Source organism: Podarcis bocagei (genome assembly GCF_964188305.1).
Source record: "Podarcis bocagei genome assembly, chromosome: 5".
Taxonomy (NCBI): Eukaryota; Metazoa; Chordata; class Lepidosauria; order Squamata; family Lacertidae; genus Podarcis; species Podarcis bocagei.
Genome location: NC_138129.1, coordinates 83,498,104 through 83,525,729, shown reverse-complemented (window position 1 = coordinate 83,525,729; position 27,626 = coordinate 83,498,104). Strand labels below are relative to the sequence as shown.

Sequence of the window (27,626 nt, the reverse complement as noted above, 5' to 3'; positions counted from 1 at the left end):
TTTAGATGGTACAAGGACACCCACCCACCCACACCCAAACCCCTGTAGCTGGCTTAACTGCTTAGACCAATTCTCTTCTGCATACAATGCTTCCTTTGGTACTTCGACTGTAGACGGCTGAATTATTTATTCAAAAATCACTTCTTGCACCTTTGCCAGAGGCTATTGACTCTATACAAAGGGTCAGGGCTTAAAACGTGACACCTTTGCTCAGTGGTGGGTTACCTTCATATTAATATACGCAGTGTAAATATTTAGCCTTGCGCACAACATTTGATGACAGTGTAGCATTCAATGCTGGATATTTGCTTGTTCCAATAACACTTAAAAATTGAGGTGCTGGTATAGTAATTCAATTCAATTTAGACCAAGCTGCCTCCCAACATATCAATGCATATTCATAAAATCCAGCAGTAATTACCTTTAAACATTTGAAATATACATCTCAGTCCAACAATACATAGTCAGTATAGTATACAATAGGAAATAAAATGACCAATTTACAGATTGGCTCTCAAGGGCCATGATAAAAAGATGGCTCTTTAAGGACTGTGTAAAACTGCCAAGGGATGAGGCCTGACGGATCACGTTTAGAATACGGTTCCGTAACTGGGAGGCTACCTTTGAAAAGGTGTAGCATGTGCAATTACATTTGCTCACCTGGCTAACTTGTCTCTTTCAGCTTAGGCATCTTCTTCTGTTGCTTGCTCCCAGTGTTTAATTTTAGATGGCAAGCTTGTAAGTGCAGGAACAAGTACTAGTAGGATTCAGCATCAGCATCTAGTGGAGAGATTATCAGTTTTAAAACCACTTGCAGTGTCAGCCAAAATTAACCTTGAGGTGCAAGGATAATCTTTTTAAAGGTACACAAAACGGTCATCAGCAAAATCCTAACTACAACTTAAATTTACAAGATCACACTTTCATTGATAGCAACTTGAGGTCCGTTTACAGGAAGTGCCTTTAACAGGTAATCAAAATATTGCATTTAATGCCCTCTCTGATCGTACATTGTTATTTAAATCAGCTTTTCACAACACTGTATGGCCTGTGTAGTCAATGCAGAACTTCACATGTGTTAAGTGAAACAGGAATTAGCAAAATTCCAGCAGCCTGCTTAAATGATAAGAAACCATTTTAAGGAAGGGATCTCCTAGGGAGTACGGAAAAACCTGCAGCTGAAGGCAAGGAAGTCCGGATATGTAACTCAGCACAGGCATAAACAGGAAGTTGAGCAGCTTGCATTTGGATTGACAAACTGGCTCCAAGGGCTCATCTAAAGGCACGAGGTTTGACCTCTGTCAAGCATGAATGCAGAGGCTTTGGAACAATCTGATACACTTGAAGGTACAGACCTTATATAAAGCAAATGGGCAGCAAGCAGAACTGGAGCTCTCCAAGCACACAGGACTGGCTCACTCCAGAATAAATCTCTTCTATGTAAGGGACTGAACAAAGTCACATTGTGTATGCAGACAAGCACGCCTATTTTAGTTCATTTCAGTTTTATCCTATTTGCTACCCTTCTTTTAACCTTTACACATTTCCCAAACACACCTACTCCTCCCAAAATGGGAAACTCTTCTTTCTTTGCTTTCATTTTTCAAAAAAGGGAAATAGCACCTATACATACATCCACACACATTTGATACAGTTTGCTGGCAAAAGTGGGAACCTGGAGCAGTCATGTCCTGGAATCATGAACTAGACCGCCTTTTTAAAAAGAAATTTGGTGTAAGCAACAAACAGATGAAACCCCCCACCTGCAAATTCATTTTTTTTAAAAAAGGTAATGGAAGAGGCTCCAATAATTAAGGCACATGGAAAGCTGCCTTAGATTAAGCCAGATTAATAATAATAATAATAATAATAATAATAATAATAATAATAATAATAATAATAATTTATTTGTACCCTGCCCATCTGGCTGGGTTTCCCCAGCCACTCTGGGCGGCTTCATTAGTCCATCCACCTCAGTAACGGTCCACTTGTTCTGCCACTAAGCTGCAGCACTTATCCAAGAATGGGTGGAACAATAAGCAACTTAAAGAGAAAGAGACATCTCTTCAAATCAACTTCCAGAAAATGTGAATAACTAGTCTGGCTATCTAATTCTGCAAGAGTTTTTCCTATGTATATATTATAGCTGTATCTCTGCCTGTTGGGATTCACCAGGTTAAGCTTTTTCTAGTACAGAAACACAATTATGGGGAAAGCATGATTCCTTGAAATTCCGTCTCATCCGACATCATCTTACTTGCGCGCAGCAAATTTGCATATGGCACAAAGTGTGTGCAGATTTGAAAGTGGGAGGGAAAATAAAATAAAACAAATCCTGATGGTTCACCTGTTGGTTAGAAGAACAATAAGGCTGGAAAAGAAGTCTGCAAAGGAGATCTGCTAAGTAGAAACTAAGATCATTTAAAATACTTGGGAGTAAGCAATTAGCATACAATGGACTGTTCCCTGCTGTTTAAATGCTCTGTAGCACGTACAGCGTTTTCATACATAAGCAACAATAGTTTACAAAAGTGTCGGCTGGCAGTGGATGGAGCTAAGCAGCTCAGAGGTGACACAATATAAACTTCACCACATGAAATACTGGAAGTTGATGTAAACAGCTTTTAATAGCATTGAACATTTGCTCACTTTGTTTAGCCCATCTGGATGTTCCATTGTGCTCAGTTCAGCGGTGACTGCCATTGGGTGACAGTTGATATATGTTAAGTACAAGCAAAGTGCCGCAGCCCATTTGAGGGACCCTCAGGAGAACATTTACTGTTTTGCGAAATATTCTGTCAAGCCTGCTACAAACGTCACCTGCATCCTTAATGGCTCTGTGCCAAAGTCCTCTGGCTTTATTATTATTATTTTAATCAAAGGCGAGTTTAGCTTTTACTGTTTGTAAGGTTAGGCAAACTATGCCAAAGTTCTCCCAAGCTACTTAGGAGAGTATCAGCTGACAGGAATGGTTTTCAATATGGCTCGAAGAATAAAGAAAGAGAGCCACTCATTCCAAGAGACTTTGGCTCATTTGATATGTAACCAGCGCAACAAATCAAACCGTCAGGAAGCAACAAAAGAGCAATTTAGTAATAAATAAAACAATGGAGTTCTACTTAAACAAAAGGGGGAATTGATATTCTAAAACCTATAGACTGTTCCATCTACATAAAACAATGTGCTGCACTGAATTTTGGTAGCATTGTCATCACAGTAGGTTATGCAGCCCTAATAGACCTAGTCAGCAATTAGGGATTTGCTTTAAGAAATTTAGTGATGGATGAAGACCTTAATTCCAGTCCCCATTATTGCACCCAGGGCAGAGATTAGACAAACTCAGAAAAACAGATGCTGGAGGTTGGCAGTATCAGTAGCCCTGCATAATCATTCCACCTGAACCACCCTCCTCCCTCAGCAAGGATAGGATAGGTTCCTTGTGGATAAAGGCAGCAGAGTGGGGGCATAGCATTTATAAATCCAGAGGATACACTTTATAGTGAAGTTATCTTTAGCCCTCTTCAGTTCTTTGTGATACGGGTCCTATCAACCCTATGGGATAGTATAGCCATGTTCCTTCTGAAATAAAATGTTCTCTTTGTGTATCATCAGGGGCACTGTGAGTTAGTCAAAAATATACAACCCCATGTCTTCATTGAGGGAACTAATGCACCTTGACTTGAGGGTGCATGTGGGGTTGCTGCTCAGCAGCAGACAGCAAAAATGTCTTAGCTTAGCTCCTGTTAGTACCTAGTGCTTCCATCAACTCTTCTTTTTTCACTTCAGAATTTAAGATTATGGGGCCAGAGATCACCACCACTATCCTGGGGTATAATCCGGCATTCCTCACCTAGCACATCCCATACGCGGACATCCTATGTTAAGGACTGCCGTTAGGTTAATTCTCCATGAGCCAGCAGAGATTATTCATTTCCCACAATGCACCTGCAGGCATATTGTGATTGTCTTACGTGTACTACTGGGCAGATTTGGCAAGTAACTTTGTGTACAAAAGGGCTCAGGTTACAGAATAGCGTGTTGGTTGTGGTAGGAGATAGCCTTCAACAATTCCTGCGGTGTTTGCACATCACAGTACACCATAAACCATGGTTTTTTGTGCACTAGCAAAACTGCTTAATTCCACCCAGAGAAAGCAAACCACCACCTTGGATTTATCACTGCATCCAATGACCTGTAAGCCAATAATAAAATTTGGCTACAGGTTGTGATTTGTTTGGAGTAACACTAAACCAGGCAGGGACCATGTTTCCCTCCCTCTTAGGCTCTGTACACGTTAGATTGAAGATTGAATGTGGTTTGTGGGGGAAACACATCAAACTGTAGCATTTCATTACAAACGACAGGATAAAGGTTTGTTGTGGTTAATGCTGCCAGACTTGCAGCAGGAGTGCACTGGATGCCAAGTAAACAGGAGCATATACACAGCCTTAGTGTGAGCTGGGAGAGGGCAGGAACCTTGCGGTTTATGCCTTATAATGTGCGAACATTGCCATTTCCATTCTCTTCCCTCTTTGTTTCTTCTATTAGTTTAGCAAAGGGGCTGGTATACTTAGCTTGTATGTCACTTAAGATCCCGAGAAAATGCGTATTGCTGAATAATTCGATAACTGGTGCATAATCATACAGGAAAATTCAACACATCACTCTAATTGTTAAGCTATGGAAAACTAACACAAGCATGTCATTTCAACAAAAGTCAAAAGGGATGGTCAGTTAGGGCTGCAGTTCTATACCCACTTACCTGGGAGTAAGCCCTATCAAACTCAGTGGGCCTTATTTCTAAGCAGGCATGTCTAGAATTGTGTTGTAAATTATCTATTTAAAAGGCACTGGTGTGTGTTTTTCCATTTATGTGGACCATGTAAGTAAAGTAGGGGTCACCAGCCTTTTTTTGAAGGGAGGGGGTGGTGAGTGTAGGGCATGCCTCTACTTGGTACTTTAAGGCAGAAACTGCTTGCATCCTTTACAGGTACCAAGCAGCTGAAAAATGTTATTACAGGTTTTAGTTGGGTTCTGCTTGATGTTAGGAGTTTTTAGATTGGTTTCAATGTAATGTTGCTTTAATTGACTATATCTTATTTATGATGTACTCCAGTCTGGGTTCCCAACCAGGAGGAAGGGTCATACAGGAATAAAATAACAACAATTATAATACAGTATTAGTAGAAATAATAATAGTCATTCTAAGCTAGCACTCGTCTGCAAAACCTCACGCTTTTTTATGTCATATCTCAATTGCTCACAGTGTAAAACAGCACACTTCAAAAAGAAGAAAAAGCAGTGCAGTCCCAAATTGTCTATTCAAATGTAATGGGGGCTGCATTGCAAGCACATCACATAGGATTTTCGTTACTGTTGACTAGAGCACACCAGTCAAATTAATAGAAGCTGAAGCTTTCCATTTACTTACAAGGCAGGTATTTTGTGAGCAGCTGTTCTACACATTCCTCTGCATCACTCCAAACCTCAGCCCTGTGCTATATACTCTGTGTTTCTTCCTTTCCTTCCTCGTCTTTGGTCATTTTGTGTGTGTGGTTGTCAGTGCAAAGCTGTCTATCAAAACAAACTTCCATTGTCGCAGGAGCCTCGGTTCCAACCATGATTGTGGATTTTTAACTTCAGGCACTATTTTAAAAATCAACATTGAGAGTAAATAATATAGCCTCGCCTTATGCCAGAATTCAGTGTGGGTTTCTTTGAGTAAGCCCTACTGAACTTACACATAAAATCAGGCTGTATATATATGTGTGCATCAGACTGCAATCATAATGCCTTCCCCAAAAAGTCAATTTTGATAAATGTACAAAATAAAATTGCTGATGCAAATTTTAAAAAAAAGAACCTCCCTTTGTTGGCTTCACTTCAAAAGCTAACCAAATCAATGTCTTTCATGACATAGTTACCAAAACATTTAGTCCAGCAACAAGAAGAATACAAGAAATCAATAGAATACATGTTGAAATATTTCTTCTGGCAAAATTCATAGCATTTTTTGCATTAAAAAGATAATTGGATGCATAGCTTCATCCTAACTGTTTATTTTCATGCTGTCTCTTGCCTTTCTAGTATAGTGTAATCTTTTGTGCTTTAAAAATAAAAGTGACTAGACTTGTCCTTTGAAACAAATTACTATTATAAAAGAGGAAGTGTAGTCAGTGACACTGAAGTTCTCCAACAGCTGATGGATGTCGGTACTGTAAAACTGAATGCCACCTAGTTGGTTGTTGGGGGGGTTTAAGCAAAGATGCTAATTCTGCTGATTAAGATATTGTTTTCCCCCTCTTGTGCCCTATTCATTATGCAAGGCTGCAGAATATGAAGTGTGGTGTGTGATCCGGGCAATCTAATGATCTCCCACACCTGCTCATCTGGTACAATTTTAATTAACACTCCAAGGAGGTTTGTCAAGAGTAATCAAAAACATTGTCGCTTATAAAGCTGTGGCAAGAAATCAATAGTTTTCATCAGAAAAGGTAAGGTCTGGCATAACTGAACCATTTAATTGCTTCATTCCAATAAACAAAAAAACCTGCACATTTTAATGACTTGATTCTGGAGATCAATATCGAGCCGCATATTGCATTAAACAGCAACATGTGGTGGGGACGTTCGCAGTCATTTCCATTCAGAAGGCTGCATTCCTCTTTTTTATTTTCATCCTGAATGGCAATGGGTTGCTGAGCCTATGCAGTGCTATGATTTATATCAAATGAGTGACCTCTAGGGCTGTAAGACTCGAACGGGTGACTAGTTCTCAATGGTAAGCTACTGGCACTTGACAAAGTGCCTGGAGCAGAATGAATTTACTTCTCTTTTCCTCAATCATCAACAGGCTCTGCCCTGACCCCCATACTGACTCCTATAACAAGATCCCCTGTCTGGGACTGAAAAATTTACTGTCATGTCTACTTCTCATTGAGCTCAAGTGAGTACTTCTGTCACCTTCAGTGAACTGAGTCTGTAAAAGATTTAACTAAACACCAGTCACACTTTAAAAACTAAGTAAGTACATCTCATATAACAAAGATAACCTTTGAGCACATCACTTCTTAAAAGCTACTTTGCAGCTACTGGTGTTGGCAAAGCCAGATCTATTATTGCTGCTTTGTTCTGCCTTTCTGTTACATGTGCAAACACATGCCGTGGCAATCATTTACTCTAGAATAAATTGTTCTAAAAGATACAGGATTGCACCAGAGAAAGTCCGTTCACGACTGCAGCCAGTTCTGTAAAATCTTTTAAGATTGTTTCATTGTGAAGTATTATAACAAAACACAATAAAGACCTCTCAGTAGGCTAAATACTTGGGCTGATTTAATTTGCTGGGGATACTGTTATGCAGTTGTTTTTCACATCCTGAGCCCCAGGATGATAACCTAATGCTGAAAATCCTACCAGAGTTCTTGAAGAGAAGCTTACTTCCAAATTAGTATCTGCAAGAATTGCAATCCAAGGATGAGATCCTAAACCAAGTTAAGCTGAAAAGCTCAAACAACCTGCTATGGACTAACCACATTTAAACCAATAGGTGGTTTGAAGGCTTTATCATAAAAACTTTGTGATTGCATCAACTACTGTAGAAATAAATAAAATCACTCCCTTGGGCTGTGATTTGTGTACACACACAAAGACTGTAAACAATAAATAAATATCCAGGCTAAAGTTTAACGGGTTAGAATTTATATAGCTTCTCTGAAATCAAAGTAAAATATATGCTTTTACTAATATGAATAAAATATGGGAATACCTTTTAAATACATTTAACACACTATATACTGCATACACAGAGCATGCTATGTCGCAGTGCTCATATGCATACAGAGAGCCAGAGAAAGAGAGAAATTGTACTTTCATGAACTTATGCATTTACGTTTTTGCAATAGCTCTTAACATTTTTAGTGGGGGGGGGTGTTCTAAACCCTTTTTTCACTATTTCAACACTCAATGAAGCAGAATACACAAAAGCTAGCCAAATATGCAAAACACATGGGATGGATGTGTGTGCGTGTGTGTGTGTAGCTGACCTACCCACAAATACGGTGTGTGTTATTTAATCATTTTAACTAGACTGTTTAAAGTCATAAAAATTAAAATTTCAAGACCCCCCTACATCAACAATAAGGCAATTAAACGAGTGACATTTGATGTTTTATTCCAACCTCTCACTAAAGCCTTACACCAAATTTTCACTCCCTCTTTAATTTTCAATTCTTCTGCCCTCCCTGCTTCATAGCTCCTAGCTATTGGCTTTTACAATCTGTCCCTAGAGAGCCAGGAGTTATTACCCCTGTCGATGGAAGAGAAAGGGATGTTATTCCCTTGTCACCCTCTTCGGCTCCAGCAGATTCCTGGGTCTGATCTATAGCCTTCATTGGAGAAAAGCGTCTGACACGCTGTTAGTTCTCAGTCCTGTCAGATCCATCTACCTGTGCTACCCGCATTAGTTACTGGAGCTGGAATGACACTCAAGACTCACAGGAGTCAGACCAAAGGATTTCAGGAACAAAACTCCACAAGCACACTTTTTAGTAGCAAGTGGAATGTCAGTTGCAAGACATGTAAAATCAGCAGTGAGAGACATGTGCAGCATGTGTAAATTCACCAGACTAATTCCTGGGCAGCTGGGAAACTTATTACGTCTGATAAGTGATTTTCAAAGCTTTCATTTATTTCTTTATTTCCAATTTTTGTCCTGCCCCTTCCCAAAATCCCACTCTTTAAGGCAAGTCATATATAGTTCTTTTTTAAAAAAAAAGAATGACATTTTTTAAACCAGCAACTGTAGAAATAATTTTTTATTTGATTATATTACCAATGTAATTACCTGGATGTAGTTGGGGGTGTTTTTTGGGGAGGTAGGGGAAAACTATTTGATTGCTTGTATTTGATTATATGTTGTTCTTATATTCAAGTAATAAAATATTCAACAAACAAACAAACAAAAAGATTCCACCCACTCTACATATATGTTGCAATTTATGTCCAAAATTTGGTGAATGTCAACTTGCACATATGAATGTGATCAACCCTAGCTGAATTATATGAGACCCAAACAAAGATATATATTTCCCCCCAGTTTTTAGACATATTTGAGTTAATGCTCATGATTACATTTGGGTGAAGGCAACATTCATCAGCGCTATTGAGTTTTCAGACACTCATAAAAATTCAAATGGGATTGTCAATATTCACATGTGAATAGGGGCATTAACGTGTGTGTGTGTGTGTGTGTGTGTGTGTGTGTCTCATAAACCTGCTAAACTCTGGCTGCTAAAATATAACTCGTATTAGGACATATTACAGTACTTCCAGAAAGCATAAGCGGTTGGACTTTGGCTGCATTCAAATGTGGAAATTATTGTATTTGTTTTCATAAAATAATTGAAGAGTTGGAATGGACCCAAAGGGTCATCTAGTCCAACCCCCTGAAATGCAGGAATCCCAGCGAAAGCATCTATGACAGATGGCCATCCAACCTCTGCTTAAAAACCTCCAAGGAAGGAGAGTCTACAACCTCCCAAGGGAAACCGTTCCACTGTTAAACAGCTCTTACTTGGGTCCCTTCCAGCTTTTAAGATTCTATGAACTATGTGTGGTGTAAAGAAGTACCTTCCTTTGTGTGCCTTGAAAGTTCCAACAGCCATCCTCACTAGATGGCCCTGGGTTATTAAAATAGGGAGAAAAGCTTCTCTCTATCCAAATTCTGAGCTCATCTTCCCAGGGGAGTGCACAAACCTAAGGCTTGCTGTGGCTTGCTTTTTGCTTGCTCATGTTCCACTAAACTATGGTTTAATGTGACATGCAAATGCGGTCACTGTACAACAGTGGACAGAACAGGTCTCTGCAGTCAGCAGTTTGACTTCACCTCCATTGTCTCTTACACCTTTGCGCTCCATTGTTTCTCAGGACAGACAGATGCCAACAAATTCATCACAGTTGCATCTGGAACTCAGGGCAGTTTATAAAGAAATCTGTAATTTTCTGCTCATGTTAATCTTGTAAGGAGAAAGTGACCACTGACGGAGCTTTATGGTTCTGTGAACTGCCCTAAGGGCTTATGATGAAGGGCAGTATATCAATCAATCAAATAAATAAATACATAAATGATGGAGGGAGGGGCATTTTAACTTGGGTTTCCTATGAATGCCCATCCTAAATCACTCCACTCCAATATCTCTCAAAACTGAATAATTACAAAGCCTTTCCTTTCTTTCACAAAGTTGCACTTAAATTTGTCAGTGACATTTTATACTCTTACAATTCATGTGTTCATGCCACGGCCTAGGACCCAGAAAACTTCACATTTTATTCTTCAATCCCTGCTTAATTAAGAGTTAACAAATAGGGATTAACAAATTCATCCTTCATTTATTATAATTTTATCCCGTCCCACCCCCCACCCACCCCCCAGAAACGCTAACTGACAAAGCGGATCACAGCAGCTGAAAGTTAATACAAATAGTTCCACATCCAAAATACTGCTTACATAGTCAAGTGAAATTTCATCTGGAGCCAACCACAAGTAGTATCTTGAATAACGTTCAAAACAGATTCCCCACAAGAATTAAATCGTTTTTCTAAACACACCAACATTAAAGGAAATTCAGTTCCTCAGGCACTACATTTCCAACCCTCTAGGGTATACTCATTTCAATCTTACCTGCAATGAATACAATCTGTAAACCATTTTGTAATACTTTCCTTTTCAATTTGGCAGAAATCAAATAAAAAGGTCATTATTTAGGGGGGAGGACAGTAAAGCAGCCAAAGGTATTTTTGCACATTTTTATTGCATCCAATCACCTGGCTGAACAGGTTTTAAAAAGAAAAGCAGCCTGCATGTTTCACCGCGGCTCTAGTAAAAGCTTTCCAAACCACTTCTGTCTGTCTTCCTCATCCCCACATATAGATGCCTATGGGCTGGATTAAATCTTAGCTTTGCCCCACCACCACTCCCCTACATATGGTGGGAAACACGACCATGTCTCCCCTCTTCACATGTACATCCTGCACTTCAACACTACCGGAGGTCAATTCACAAGCAGGCATCATGTCCTTAATGCATAAATCCCAAGTACTGGGACCCATATCAGGCATCCGATTCCTGGGTTTTATCTAGGATCATCTCAAATTTCATCTGGAATACTGACTAAATTATCCAGGCTTGGGCACATCTAAAACTGTTATGCCCACACATGGATATTCAGTGCTGTCTGATTCAAGACAGTCAGATGGGATAGAAGACAAGGGAAGGAGCATTATTACTCTGCATAAAGGAACAGATCTGGATCCTCTGATCTCTCCTTAGTACTATGGATTTACTGAAAGCCAGTGTCTTCATCAACACAAAGACAGGCTTGCGGTTTAAACAGGGTTGCCTTCTGTTCATTTATAAGTGCAGCACAAAGTAATACTAATGACTGTTAAAAAAGTTTAAATGTGGTAACAAATAATCTCATTTTGTATGTAAATGAATTAGCAGAACCTTCCAGTAAATCACAAAGGTCCTTACAGCCAAATGCTGCAAAATAATCTTTCTAAATACATGCACTGATAACATTATTACAACTGGAAAGGGATACCAGGTACGGGGAGCAAAAATCAAAACCCACAAATAATCTTAATTTCAAGAGAAGTGTGCGTCTGAGGCCCTTTAAACCTTGGAAGTGAACCTAAAATGCATTCTAAATCCTAGGTCCCAGCAGTAAACACCTCAAGTAAGCCCATTACGTATTCTAAGTGGTACCAATTTATCTTATCATATAAACCTAGAATATTAATAGTTAAACAGCCAGAGTTTAAAGTACGTGGAACAGTGGAATTATTATTCATTTACATGCCTCCGCACCATCCTTCACTTCTCTACAGTATCTGGCTGCTCAGAGTCTCATATGCAATGCAACCGAGTGCTAAATTACCAAGTCTATGCACAACCAGAATACATCCTTTGTCGGTCCATTAAGACATCTATATTAGAACTAGATTGTTCAAAGTTTTCCATCTAGCCTCCCACAAGGCAGACAGAAAGGTTGGGATAGAAGAAGACTCAAGGACAGACAACACAGAGAGGGGAAAATGCCATGGGAAAGGAAGGAGGTGGAAACAAAGGAGATGTTACGTTGAAAAGAATGGGAGAGAAGCATATCATGCAACGAGGAACAAGCACCACTTTGTAGGCAGCAATCAATTCTACAAGGCCTTAAAAAGTGAGAGTATTAAGCTTGAAGTGTAAGGCAGAGACAAAAAGGAAATTAGTGGAAAAAATGGAAGGGGATATGCAAGGTGATCAAAGTAGAGGTGTTTTGTAGGGAAATGTGAGAGGCAAGGAGAGCAAAGGGCAATACGTGTTATGTTGGACAAGTTAGGATCAATTTGTTCAGAAGGATGCCAACAAAGCAGTGACACACTTTAGCAACCTGCAATCCAAAGCAGTCAGTAACCTGTATCCAATTCTGGTCAGTTTAGGCCACAGAAGCAGTAATCCTGGCAGTAGCAAGAGTGGCTACTGGAAAAAGGATGAAGAAGAGATGGATCAGCAGCTGAAATGATCAATGAGGACAAAAGAAAGAAGTTTTGCAGGAGGTGGAGATATAAAAATAAATATAAAGCCATTGGATTTTTAGAAGCCATAAAATTCAACACCACCTGCTGGGACATTATTGCTTTAAGGCTGAGGTCTTGTGCATAAAGTGCTTGGAAGTAAGACCCATGGCAATGAGATTTTACTTTCAGGTAAAAATGCAGAAGACTGCGGGGTGAAACATTCCCTGCACCCTCTTCCTTGACCCCAAGCTTTTTCTCTGTTGCAGAACGGAAAACACACAAAGCAAATCTACACAGCGGTCTTTTGCATCTACATCTAGCTGTTGTAATGCTAAGTAAGAGCATGTACACCAATCACTTGTTGATTTATGGCCAGTTCACACTAGAGGCAAGGGCTATGGAAGGCTGTAGAGTTAGCAAAGTAACCTCTGGCAATGCACCATTCCAGCTTTTTGGCGGATGTTCCCTTCTACTCTTGTAAATACTAGAGCAGAAAGCTGATAAGAAGCTACATCTCCAGAACAGTGTATACCTTTAAGGGCAAGAAATGAGATTCTTACTAAACCTCAGGAAGAACTTTCTGGTGGTAAGAACTGTTCAACAGTGGAACAGACTGCCTTGGAAGGTGGTGAATTCTCCTTCAATGAAGGTTTTGTAAACAGAGGTTGGCTGGTCATCTGTCAGTGATTCTTTAGCTGTGATTCCTGCATTGCAGGTGGTTGGACTAGATGACGCTTCAGGTCCCTTCCAACTCTACAATTCTGTGAAATATTAGACCTTCATGTAGAATTAATGTACTTTCTCACTACACAAGAAACCAAAATTATTAATTGTTGGGAATGCTAAACTGGGAAATCTGAATTCGAATCCAGACCATTATGGGAGTTCTCACCTCCTTTTACATGTTACTAATAACTAACAGCAGTAGATAACAAGCAACATCTATCACTCCTCTCTACAAAGACAACATAATTTTTCATCAAATTCCCAATGCACTTCTACAGGCCTGTAACATAACAGCCCCAAAATGGAGACTCCATGTTCAAAGGCAGTGTACCTTGAACAACACATGCTAGGGATAAAATAGTGGCTTTTTCCATCATACCATTCTTGAAAGCTTATGACAGCATCTGGCTTGCCACAGGGTGTTGGACTCAATGCACTAGCAATCCAATTTTTTATGTTCTTAACACTGTACTTTGTTTTCAGAAGCTGATCATGCAGACAATTCAGCACATCTGGTAAAAAGTTGACAAAGAGAGGAAGTCAGATGCTGAGATTGGCTTGCATTTTATGGTTCCATAAGGAATCAGGCTCTAAAATTCAATGTGTATTATTAAAAACAAACTGCTTTCAGTAACAGTAACAACAAAAAATCTATTTCTGGGGATTGTTTGCAGAAATAAAATGTTTATTCCCTACGGCAGTATTACAAACTGTAAAGATAAGTGGTAAACTGTTCCTGAACAGATAAATCAAGTGCTGTAATGCAACAGAGGAAAGAAGAAATGGAATATAATATTTTCATTAGCTAACTGAGTAGAATGCTATGCCTCCCAGAGTCATTATCCCATTCTAGAAACTTTCAATCCATGTCATCCATGGTCCAAGATACACTGATTACAAGAAAAATATGACAACTTATTTGTACATCTCTTTCTTGCCATATGCTAGAGTGCTGGCTTCTGTTGTGATGTGAACTTTATAGGACAGGTTTTGACAGCTAGATATAACACTGTCCCATTTTCAGACTTTTCAGAACCACTGTAGTCATATTTGAGCAGTCACTCCTGGCAATTAATAATTATGTGGTGTTGTGCCCCACCATGGATGAAGAGGAGTAAATATCTGCAGAGAGGCAGCACGTATGCAAACTAGTCACTTCCAGTGGTTACTTTCAGTCTGTCAGCACTTTAGAGCTGTACCAAAAGAGTGGTACATTGTGATAAACAGCACTACAGCACTCATGTGCAACAAATGTGCTTTTTTTAAAAAAATGACTTTTTACAGTAAAAGGAAAAAGTAATGGAGAAATGTATTTTAGAGTGTGTGCTAACTACCACTTGACAGTGGTATAATATAAAATCCATGCAAATTTTGTGCAAACAGATCAGGAGTAATGCTCAATAAACAGATCAATCTGGAAGCAATCGGAGGAAAGGTTAAGAACAGCACTAGCAGTCAGTGCATTAGAAGGGAAGAGAATTTTGCTACTTTCACTTCCATGCCTTGGTGCATGGAATAGTGACAAAGGACCAGCCTCTGAACCTTCTGAACCAGCAGGAACATCCTGTCCCCAAACGCATCATCCAGTCATGACACTAAGGCTAGCTGTAGTCCCAGGAGCGGAATATTCAAACCAGGCCATTGCATGTGATGTTTCAGTGTCAGTAAGGATGGCTGCAAATGGTTTTCTCCTTGTGATGCTGCTCCTGTCACAGCTCAAGGATGAGAGTAGCATTTTAGCTGTCTTTCGTTCAAGCCAAGGTGATGTTAAATAAGAATTTTCTCAAAATGAGAAAAGGGAACAGGTAAAAATGCCCCAGATGGGAGCTTGGTTTTTAAGGAATAGCAGGAATCTGTATTTCAGAATGTTGTTAAACGAAGGGAGCTGCTCTCTGGATTTTGAGGCGTTATACAATCGTGTTTCTTGTATTTTTTTTTTAATGTGTTGTGATGTATGGTAAACCACTCTGAGATTATACACTGAAGGATAGGATACAAGTATAGGATACTTTGCCTGATGCCTAAAATATAATGAGAGTCTGTGCCAGACAAGCTTCCTTGGGAAGGGAATTCCTCCGATGGGGCACCATGGCTGAAAGTGTGATTTGACTGTTGAAAGGTGGTACAGAAATTGATTGATCAATAACCATTCCTCACATGTTGATCAGAAGTAGAAAGGATTATTGAGGTATGGAGAAGAAAGAAAAAAATAAAGGAAGAACTGCAGTAGCAAACAGCAACCTGTAACAAACACCAACATCAGCATTTCAAATAAAGTAATTCAGTTCATGACAACCACTCAAAATCAACTATTATAATAATTCATCCAAATTAAAAAATGTTTCAACAAAAGCTGGTAATAGCAGCAATAAAAGCAGTAGAGTGGTAACTTGGTTTACAAACTTAATCCATTCTGGGAGTCCGTTCTTAAACAAAGGTGTGCTTTCCCATAGCAGCGGGGGACACAGTTTACAAATGGAACACACTCAACAGGAAGTGAAACATGTTCTGCTTCCAAGGCAAAGTTCACAAACCAAAACACCTACTTCTGGGTTTGCAGCGTTCTTAATCCAAGTTGTTCATAAACTAAGCTGTTCTTAAACCAAGGTACCATTCTGTACATAGTACGGTTTAAGAATAATTTTTCAAAACAATCCAACTGATAATCATAATTCAATTCAGTTATATATCATAACTAACACAACAAAACTATATTAAAAACTCCACAGAACTCTAAAAAATATAAGCCTTATTCACAAAACCCCTCGTGAATTCAATGAATGAACGAGGAGGGTGGAACCACCCTCATTAGCCACACTCAAGCATCCGCATGTGCCTTCGGCATTCAGCTGAATGCATGAAAACGGTTTCGGCACATGTCTTTTTATTTTTAGATATCCATTTTACTTCAAACTGTACTCCTGACTAATACTTCTGTGCAACAAAGGGAGGGGGGGGGACTACTGAGGGTGTTTGTCAGCCTTACTGTCAAGGAAGTCAAAGGCAGATATGTAGGAGAAGAAAGATTATCACATTAGACACAGGAGAAGAAAGATTAACTTATGAGAGCTATGAGCCCAGAAAGATGAGTGGACTGCAGGAGACTGGGTGGCTCAGGGAGATTGGTGATGGGCCACAGAAGCTTTTTCCCTCTGGATCATTGGTTCATAGCCAGCCTACCTCAGCTGTGACTGAACACTATTAACATCTGATGGGCTTCAGATGCCCTCCAAAGAAACAAATTGGTAGTACCCACAAGGGCCAGTGCAGAAGTCTATTAAAAGCAGAGTTCAGCTCAAATGCTGCAGTTTTGTTAAACTGTTGTGGTGTGCCAAAACAGCTGTGTGGCTTCCGTAATCCATTTATATTTTTTGTTAAACCTGCTACCCATGCATTTATTGTGTCGGCATTCTAGTGATGGTGTTGTCATCCCCGCGGATAGGAGGGAGAACTTTAAGTGGTTAAGTTTGAAGACTATGAAACTCAAGATACAGCAGCACTGCCACACGCATACCCAAAGCCAAAAACATCCAAGTCCACGAGGCTGCAAATCTTCCTAATTCGCTTACCTGGGAGTAAGTCCCACTGACCTCAAAGATAAAACCACAACCATAAAACCTTCCACTGTGAGTGGTTTCATCCTTGTGACATTTCAACCCCTTTCTGCATGCAGCAAAATGCTTCCTTACGCTGTGCAGGACTGACCATAAAAACTATTAAACAAAATGCACACAGGTGACACCCAGGCCTTTAAGTTGATGCAGACAATTAATTATACTGAAGGAATGGCTGCTTAAACGAAAACAACTAGACTCTGAACAGACAGAAGGATTTTCTGCAACTATCGACTGCTCAAAGCTGGGGAAATAGATTTAAAAGGCAATCCAAATCCTGTTTAGGCTGAGCTATCTGAGGCTTAGATTGAGTGGAGGTGTCCCTCAGCTCCGCTCTGACAAGTGAGTCAGCCTCCTGCTGGCCACCAAATAGCCAGGAGGCCTGCTGTTGATATCCTCATTGGGAGAAACCCAGCAAAAAGCCCGAAAGAGAAGGGAAGGGTGGGGAGAGGCTGTGCTGGCCTCTGATCTGTTGTATCCAAAGCCAATCTCACAGCCATTGTCAGCTGGCATTGGGCACAGTTCAAACTCAACTAGTGCACCAGTCTGGAGATGTCACAATTGTCCTGTCTCCTCACAGGAACTGTAAGTGGCTAGGCCAGGCATAGGCAAATTCGGCCCTCCAGATATTTTGGGACTACACCTCCCATCATCCCTGACCACTGGTTCTGTTAGCTAGGAATGATGGGAGTTGTAGTCCCCAAACAGCTGGAGGTCGGAGTTTGCCTATGCCTGGGCTAGGCAATGAATGTACCAGTAGTTCCACCACTCTGCAAAGCCCCATTAGTTGCCATTTCTCACACTGGAAATGAGTGTCTTCTAATGGGGTTAAATATCAGCTGTGGGAGGGGATTTTCACAAAGACTGTGGCATAGGGGGACACAGCATGGCCCCAATCCTGATTGCCCCTTTATTCAACATCTCTGAAGGTGCTCCCAACCCAGGACAAATAATGACCTTGGATTTTCAAGAAGGTATATGAAGCTCCTTGATGGCTGCCAGAGATGATAAACAGCAATTGGCTTGCAAGTTAGTGTTGGCATGACTTTGAAGTCAATAAATACCACTATGTTCAGTGAATATTACTTTAGAAAGGCGAAAGGACAACGCTTAGCATTAAAGAGCTTTCCATGGAAAAGGTCCTAGATTCAATCTATGGTAGGGTTGGGAAACCTTGGAGAGCCACTGCCAATCAGCAAAGAGAATACTGAGCACAATAAACCAGTGGTCTGGCTCGACATAAGACAGCTTCCTTTGCGGTATGCTTGCTTTCACTTCTGCATTGCCTTATTCGACAGCAGCAAACAAGTCGGCATGGAAAACCAGGCACTGCTGCAGTTATGTGGTTCATGCTTGGTAAATAGAGTAATTTCAGTCACTGGCAATCTAGCACATTTCAGGAGCACTAAATTTATTTAAAATTTGACATGTGCCATCATCTATCATAGGCATCATTGCAAGTAGCATTATCTATCTCTCCACACTTCCAGTCTATTCAAATGCTCACCCATTTACCATGGAAATAGTTCATTTCAAAGGAAGCCCATTCACAAACAGCCCATTTTATTAAATGAATAAAGCAGCAAATGAGAACTGATTTCTATTACGTTCATTTTTTTCCCTTGATCAAATTTTATATTCAAAGAGCCAGGGAGGAAAAGCAGGGAGCACTTTATTTAGAGAGAAGCCCTTCAGTCCTTTGGAGCCCTGGAAGATTCACGGAACTACTCTGCAATTTTCTTTTTATTCTATCAATAGAGGAATTCTCAGGTACAGAAACAATGGCTGTTTGCACACCTCCCCATCACCTCCTGCATCAAAGGCATCTCATATATATATATTTCTTATTTTCACTTCCCCCTCCATTCTCTTGAATCTGTAAGATATATTCCTTTCTATGTAACTACTCAGAAGACACAAAAATGAATTTCTATTTCAGGAATAAGACAGATTTGCCCATATAATTGGAACCTTACAAACCAGATGCTTCCCAAGCCCCCCTCCGCAAAAAAATATTTGCTCTAGACTAGGGTTGGGGAGCCCTCCAAGACAGTGTGGGAGGTGGCACTGGGGAGCATCCATTCTGTGTAATGGAAACCTCCTTATAACCTAACTCGCTTCCACATATCAAAAGGGTCCTTACATTCGTGAAACAGCAAGCCTACATTCAATCCATGATCTCTACGGCTCCTTTATGAAAATACAACACTTGCAGAAATTGCATGTAGAGTAATATAAAAGCTTCAAATTTTGTTTGATCATCTGGAAAAGCTGGTGCAAAGTAAAACTAGTGAAAGATACTGTCGTGCAATGGTCAGAGTGTTGGACTTGGACTGGTGGTTCTTGATTCAAATCTCCATTCAGCCATGAGGCTTATTCGTTCACTTGGAACTAATTATAGTGCATCTCATTCTAATCTACCTCCTTTTATAGGACAAAAAGAATAGTCCCATGTATACTGCCCAGAAACCCTTGGATGGGGCACAAAGCTAATAATAAAACAATATCAAGATCACAAAAACAGAGATTATGTGCTGCAGCCTGCACCATGTGTGGGAAGAGCGGGAACAACATTCTTCTTAAATGGGCATCTTTATTTTTATCAGGCTGTATCTGCTAGTCAGTCTTCTAATCTTCTGGACCTGGCCCAACCTACTCCCAATACTGATGTGGCATTAAAAGTGCTGGATGAATAACAAGGAATCAGACCAAATCGTACAAAACACCATAAAGCAAAAAGCAACTGTTATGCAATCAAAAACCAAACACAAAATGGCTGAAAGCCCTATTTTTTCACAGGTAGCTATTAAATTTATTATTTATTACCCTTTTCAAATGTCTTAAAACGTGGCTATATTATAAATTGTTGCAGTTTTGTGGCCACCTCAATTTCTAACCCTGACTTCCTCTGAGACGCCTCCCTTCTTTTGTGTAACAGAGAAGAATCTTTGATTCCACATAGCTTGGGAGTCTAGCCTTGAACAAAAGACATGGTGCATATTGTACTGTATTCATTTTTATTTCATCAGTTTTTATTTTTAAAGGGGATTAAACTGGCTGAAATTTAGGTTTGGGTGTGACCCTCTGGATACTGAAGTCCTATTGAATACAGTGCAATTTACTCCCATGCAAGCATGCCTAGGATCCATGGCTCTACTTGATATAGACCTTGGAGCCCAATCCCAATTTTACTAAGCAACAACTTTACTAAGATCTCAGAAGCCTGTTTTGTACATTTTGCAGGAAATGGGAAAAGGAACTTACATGCTTCATGATCATCTTCTCATTTACAATAACTTCCGGTGCCATTTTCAAATTGGCAGGAGGTTATCAAGGCTGTTGCTGCTGAGGAGACCTCCCTGGCCTGAGTTCACAAACCTACATTTGCTGATCTAGTGCTTAGAGAGAAGGGAAGAACTTCTTTGCTGCAACAGGAAGCCCATCAATTTTTGCCTTCTGCCACGCCCCACACAGAAATTGCTGCAGCTGCAGCCACCCTGATGAATATGGCCAGCTGGCTGGTGTACTCATCATGGAAACATACACATAGGCAAACCAGGCAGCCAAGCAGGGAGTCATATGTGTAGAAACCATGGTGGTGTTAGAGGGGAGAAACTGTGGCCTGGGCAGAGAATGTGCTCTGGGAGGCTACTAGAACTTCAAGTAAACCAGGAAGCAGTGTGGTGAGGGCTATGGAAAGCTCATAGCCACCACCTATTTCCAAATTAAGGACTATCACTCATGCTTGAAAGTTGTGGGGGCTATATCTACTCCATTTTTTTGTTTTGTTTCTTGGAGCCAGGTGGAGGAATACCCTTTAATAACGACTTGCCGAAAGATTGTTTGGGTAAAAAACAAGGTAACAGCCACAAAGTTCACATTAAGAGCTGGCAAAGACAAACAAATCCATTTTTAAAGAGATAAGAAGATGTATTTGGCATGAGCAAGAGTTTTTGACAGTGGGGTTTTGCAAATCAAACACCTGTGTAAATTACGATAGTCAAAACATTTGTGAAGTGTATTAATTCTGCTCATTTGGTGGCTTTAAATTAACATAACATATACATCATTCTCATGTACATGGCAGGGGTTGAAATGTAGCTTTTTCACTTGTTCTGCAATACTCTGATTCTAATATATATATATATATGATTTTTTAAAAACAAATCTTATTGAGCTTTGTCATCACATTTGTGAATACATCAGGACTGCACATTCACTTTCAAATAGGTGTCTGCTGGCTCCATGGAATTGTTCTGAGGCCTGCCAACCATGTATTGCCTATCCCTCACAAACACGATATAAACACTATTAAAACAAGTGTATGATCAATATTACAACAATAATGAGCATGCTCAAATGGGGAGAAAGATAAGGCCCAGTGAGCAACCTTAACACCTGTTATATCTAGATTGTTCCTAGTTTTCTATTAACACTGTTATTTTCCCATGAAGTGACTTTTGTTTGATCCTTCCAGTTTCCTATTTAGCATGTTGTTAAGGTGTTAAAAATAGATGCAAGAACAGGAGGAGGGGGGAAATAACAGAGGTAGATTCTGCTTTCTTCAGATGGGAAAAAATACAGCTCTTTCTATTAAACAGATTACCCAAATAAACATCAAACACTCAGATATGTTAACAGGGAAACTATTTGCACGAGATGCTTGAAAGCAGACAGATCATGCCAAGAACGAGAAGACCAAAACAATTACACATTAATAAATGTAAAAAAAAACCAGAGGCTGAAAGGCGAATAATGCATCTATGAACTCCTGGTAACTCCTTAATTTTGATGACACGCAGGGAAAAATAAAATAAAATGATGTCCTTGTAGCAAACTTCACCTAAAGGCACCAGTTCCTTACAACTTACACTGTCTCAGCCCCCCCCCCATTTATTTATTTTTTACAGATGGCTAATGTGGAAATATTATGGCTTATCTATGGCCACCAGCATACACTCCAACATTTCTCCAATGAAAATAGGGACATCCTATTCCATAATAATAATAATACTTTTATTATTTATACACCGCCCCAGTCACTCTGGGTGGCTTCAAATATATATAAAACATAATAAAGCAACAAACTTTTTTAAAAAAACTAAACATCCCCTATACAGGGCTGTTTTCAGATGCCTGGTTGTATAGTTTACTTATCTCCTTGGCTCAGGGGTTGCATAACTCCATACCCTCCAACATTTCTGTGATGAAAACAGGGACATCCTAAGGAAAAGCGGGACATTTCAGGATCAAATATAAACCTGGATGGCTTCTGTAAATCCTTAAAAATAGGGACACTTGGAAGGTGAGGGAAGACTTTTAATGGGGGACCTACTTTCTGCCTTCTCCTCATTTTAAGCATTGCACTGCTTAGGTGTGTTCTCTCTCTGATAAAGAGACAGTGGAGGCCTTTAATAATCAATTTTCTTCCTCAGACTTAGGATGAGAATATCACCCCCAAAAAAAAACCCCCACTATTTTTATATTGCCTATGATTTTACGGAGACAAATACACACTGCATTAAAACAGGAAAAAAACAAGCAAGTTACTGATTCAGAAAGAAAGCTTAAGGAAAGCTGTTTTGGTTTCTTTGACTTCCATCTTCTATTCTCCACAGCGCCTTCAGTTCTGGTAGCTGCGAAGTGAGCCCCTAAAGCTTTTTCATTAGAGTAGATTTCAGTTACTGGTTCACAGTAATTCCAGCAAAGTGAACCAAATGGAACACGCTCAGTCGCCTGGAACCCTTTTCTTCAGAATTTGCTCCCCTCGGGAATACTGTATAGGCTATAAAAATCAGTCTACTTACCTGGCGTGACAAGATCCAGAAATCAACTACTAGATAGGCCCCCCAATTACAGTTCCTTCTCAACCATTAGGGAATCCATTAAACTCTCTTAAAAGATATCAGGCACACTGCGTTTAATCCCCCACACACATCGCCACGAAGCTTTAAACAGACTTGTTTACTCATATAGTATTTTGCTCGGTGCTATTTTTCTAGAAAAAGAGGTGCCGCAACTCACCACGAACACCACCCTCGTTCTCTTAGAATGGCAATGGCGCCCACCTGAGAGGTGGGGAAAAAGCCCTGATTTTACTATTGTAAATTAGTACTAGGGTTATTTAGTGAACCAGGAAGACTCTGGGTTAAACTACTACTTCTGCCAAAAACATGACTTGAGACAAGCTGCTTAACCTCAGCCCTCCACACACATAATAATAAATATTTATTATTATTATTATTATTATTATTATTATTATTATTATTATACCTTTCAAGATGTGAACCCTCTCAAGTATGCATGCCAGGAATAATTACACTTGCTTCTTCACTTTGTCAAGAGTTCCCGGGATTGGTTTATGACTGAGTTTAACCTGGAGATTCTTTTGCATCTGAAATAGTCTATTGCATCCAATGTGCAACAGGACTTCCATTTTCTTTCCACCCCACACCTCCTATCTTCTCCGGAGAGTCCTCCAACCCTCTGTAGCTGCTTTTGAGGGCACTTAGGGGGTGGAGCTGTGTATGGCACAAGTGGAAGAGGAAGTTCCTTTGCAGAAAGAGGAAATCTGTTGCAGGAGCAAATATACAGCAGGAGATGCAGACCATGGTTTTGGTGTTTTGACTTATTAGCCATCTTGAGCAGGTGAGATACCATCATTGTAAATAACTAAATTACCTGCAACTTTAATCTCTTTTATTTTTCAGCTGACTGGATTGCAAATTGCAGATTCTGCCTACCTCTGAGGCTGTGGGAAAACAAGCTGCTGCTATGCTTCCTTGCCTGCTATAGAGCCAGGGCTTTATTTTACAGCTAGAACTCACCGGAACTCAGGTAGATACTATTGCCATTATAAGAGGCTTTCGTGGTGAGTTCCGGCACCTCATTTTCTTGAAAAATAGCATTGCGTAGAATCATAAAATTGTAGAATTGGAAGGGCTACAATGGTCAACTAGTCCAACCCCCTGCAATACAGGAGTCTTTTGCCTAATGATGCTTGATCCCATGCTCACGGCTTTTTTTTTTTTGTTAGCCAGAACTTAGTTCCGGCACCTCTCAGGTGTGCGTCATTCTAAGAGAACGAGGGAGGTGTCCATGGTTTTCCGGCACCTCTTCTTTTTTTAGAAAAATAGCACTGCTCATGCTGTGCGGACTGAACTATCCGTAGAAAATCAGAACAGTAAAGCTCAGTGGTACCAGCACTCACACTGGGTTGGAGGGGGCCATGGGCAAGGTGACCACAGCAAGGCCTCAAGTAGGCTTACCAGACAATGGTGGGCATTAGTAGTGAAACTGGTACTAGGAAGCACTTGGCAAAGTAGCAAGAACAGCACCAGCTTCGATTCCCCAAAATGACCCAAGATCCTGATAGAGCCCCATAATTCCTTATTTCCCTGTTTGTTATACATAGGTCAGCAGCCACTTTCTTAGCCATTTGTCTGATCAATGTGGTAGAAAAGGAACAAAACGATGCTGCAACTCTTTAATCATTTTTTTTAATAAAACAGGAAAAAAGCCTTCCTTTCGTTTGATCTCTCACATCCCATATATTACCAATTCTGGAACAAGCTCCACCAAGGATCTATAAACTAACATCTCAACATACCGTGCCACACTGTGGCCATTTTCTAAGTTAACTTTGACAGGAACTAACACAATCTTCAAAAACATCGTAAACTTTGCTTCGGAGCTGACACTCTATTGCTGCTTTGTGCATTACAGAAGTCGTATCCGGAGCTGAGGAAAGCCTATCTAGTGCTGGTCAGATATATGCCTTTTTGTCATCACCTCGAGACGCTATCTTTCAATTAGATTTAAAAAGAAGACGACGGAGCCCGGGGGGGGGGGGCGGCAAGAGAAGCAGCTATAAGGAAGTGCCTTCTGGAAATGTTCTTTGGTACTCCATATGTAGGTTAGATCTGCTGTTAATGCTAACTATGGTGGCTAAGCAAACTGGCAGCTGAGCAGTAGTGTGAGTGTTTTGCTTTGCCATTTAGGAAGCCAGCATTCATTCATCATCATGGCTTCTCTCCCAGGTCAAGTGGGGTTGAAGCTACAAAGGAAACAAGTTCATTCAGCCCCAGTGGGACAGTGTGTTTCACGTTACTCAAGAGTGTCCTCGAATTTTCAACAAATATAATGTGCTTTATTATCACTCACTCCAGGGGAGGGCAAGGAATGGCTGATCAGCCACACTAGGAAGTTTTTAGTTATTACTTTTAAGAAACAATAACTCCCCCCCCCCCGTTTCTCTAAAATTGTTTCTCAAAAAATGCAAATTATGCATGAGAGGAAGGTATGGCTAAGTATAGCCCTGGTCTCAATTTGCGGGGAGAGAACAGTGAAAGCAAAACCATCACCTTATACTAACTTGAAGTCTTCATCTGTGTAGAAATACACGTATGACATTGAACTGCTCCATAGTTAAGAACTAGGATGACCAGATGCAAAAGAAAATGGGGTGAATGTATGTTTAAAAGTTGTAGAGTAGAGGGAAACGCAATAGATAAGATTGTCAGGCTGGGCAAGGAAAAATCCTTCCTGATAAAATTTCCTTTATTCCATTATTAACAGTTCAAGAGCCCTGTCCTTCTTTGCATTTTATCAGTGGTCAGGAGAGTATCAATATTTGGAAATCATGCTAGAATACTTTTTTGGAAGGTCTTCTTTGTTGGGAGTTAAGTCCTCCCATTATGCAGTGTGAGGCCCATGAAAGGTAAGCATTTTTTCATCATCATCTACAACAAAAAATATTATTATATTTTTAATCACAAGATAAGGCACTTGCAGGATTTTCTGGCTCAGGTACCAAAACAACTTGACCAGCTTTGGATTTTGGATGGGCTCTGTTCCGAGTTCTTCCTCAGGTTGCAAACTATATCGGGGTAGCCCTGGCATCGCCAACCTTCAGCCCTCCAGATGTTTTGGACTACAATTCCCATCATCCCTGACCACTGGTCCTGTTAGCTAGGGATCATGGGAGTTGTAGGCCAAAACATCTGGAGGGCCACAGATTGGGGGTGCCTGGGGTAGCCCTTCGAAATATCACAGCAAATCAAGCACCCAGGTGACTTGGCTCAGATTAAGCCCACATCAGACTTGTAAAAGAGATCTGCACCTAACTGCAACCTCTAAAAAGCAGGAGAGGAGAGCCTGTAGCACTAAAGATGTTGCTGGATTCCCCATCAGCCCCAGCCAGAATGACTAATGGTCAGAGATGATAGGAGTCTCATAACATATGGAGGGTGACAGGTTCCCCAAAATGACTTTTAAAAAGTGAAATGGTTATTACTTGTCAAATCATAGGTTCAAAGAGAATTGTAGACCACTAAAGAAAAATTGCTAGAATTTTTTCTTTCTTTCCATGCTAATTTTACAAAAAAAAAAAAAGTGGTATAATTCTGTGTATAATGTAACATGCAATGGTTTTAAATGAAGTCTTTAATACATTATCCAGCAATGTATAGGTCTAAGTGCTCTAAGCAGTTGAAATGCACAACTCACAAGTTTAGCTACTCCCTTCTTGTTGCTCATTGATGGGAGCTTTGTTGTATCCGGGTTCTTCTTTAATAGTATATATACAGAAAAGCAGACGGGCAATGACAATGGAAATAGTGCTGCCATCTTTTGGTCATCAACATTAATAGTGCTACATAGGAAGGCAGCACACAAGTAATCCTTCGGGGGGGAATTTCCTACTAGTAGAAAATATTCAAGTGGAAAAATAATCCTGTTAAGCTCATTAAAACAACAGAGGTCAGATAATTTAAATAACGAATTGCAAGGATATTAAAAAATGTGTAATTCCTGCTTTTAGCGGTCAGCAGGATAGCACTGCTGCAGCAGGAGACAGTAAAAGGGGGAGAAAATCTCAATAAAACACAGAAGAACCTGCCTTAGAACCATTCGACCCTGGAAAAGAGAAATAAGGAAACAGCTAATTCTCACACAGCTGCTCGCGACATAATCTCTCTCAATTTGATTATGCAGTACATTATGATTCTAAGGAAAATGTGTGATCTGTGTCCATTGGAAATTATTGTATTTGAATTAACATTGGGTGGCACAAATATTCTGTCATTCTTAACCTGGGATGGCACACAGGCAAGTCATTGCTTGGTGCAACAAAGCAGTAAGTGATGTGCAAACATATGTGATCTGGCTCTTCACTGAGCTACAACCCAGGAAAATAAGGAGGGGAGGGAATTAAAATGCAATGTATTACTTTACAATCATTATTACAATCAGCACTTGTCAATTTTAAAGATTCCCCAACTTCTGATTCACTTAAAGGATTGGCTCTGGAGATCTTACTTAACAGCCAAAGTTTTTAAAAAGTGTAGAAATACTGCTTCATTTTGGATTGGCTCTTTCAAAGTTTAATCCCCCCCCCCAATTGTCATTTTACTGTGCCTTAACTCTGCTCTGCACCATGTTTTGAAATATCAAATACTAATGACACAAGGGCATCCTATTGTCAGGTATTTTAAGGTGCTGCATGTTGCTGAAGAAGTATTACCCTGAACAGAGACAAGCTGCTACTTGCAGCCAAAACAACTCGAGCCAGAGCTGTCAGAAGCCCCCAGTTTCTGCCTTTTTCCTCTCCCTCAGCTTTACTTTCTGCCTCCTTCATGTCCTGCCTTCGGCCTCAGTTGAGAATTGCTCCTTTCCCTCTGTCCCCATGTTACGGAGCCAAGCAATAGCTTTTACCATATTGGT

General features: G+C 40.2%; 2 long non-coding RNA genes across 4 annotated transcripts in view; one reads left to right on the top strand and one right to left on the bottom strand.

The window, feature by feature from the left end:
* Positions 1-27,626, bottom strand: part of LOC308587145 — a 145,142-nt gene that overhangs the window by 107,086 nt on the left and 10,430 nt on the right. The window contains exons 1-2 of one of the 3 annotated variants that reach the window (XR_014008226.1): positions 22,932-22,992; positions 661-780 (exon numbers count right to left, since the gene is read on the bottom strand). This is a non-coding gene — a long non-coding RNA (uncharacterized lncRNA). Of the gene's footprint in view, positions 1-660; positions 781-22,928; positions 22,993-27,626 lie in introns of those variants that run through there. The other 2 variants (XR_014008227.1, XR_014008225.1) reach the window with 2 other exon arrangements.
* On the top strand, positions 672-27,283 carry LOC308587151. Its single transcript, XR_014008236.1, has 3 exons — positions 672-754; positions 22,689-22,979; positions 23,615-27,283. It is a non-coding gene; the product is annotated as an uncharacterized lncRNA (long non-coding RNA).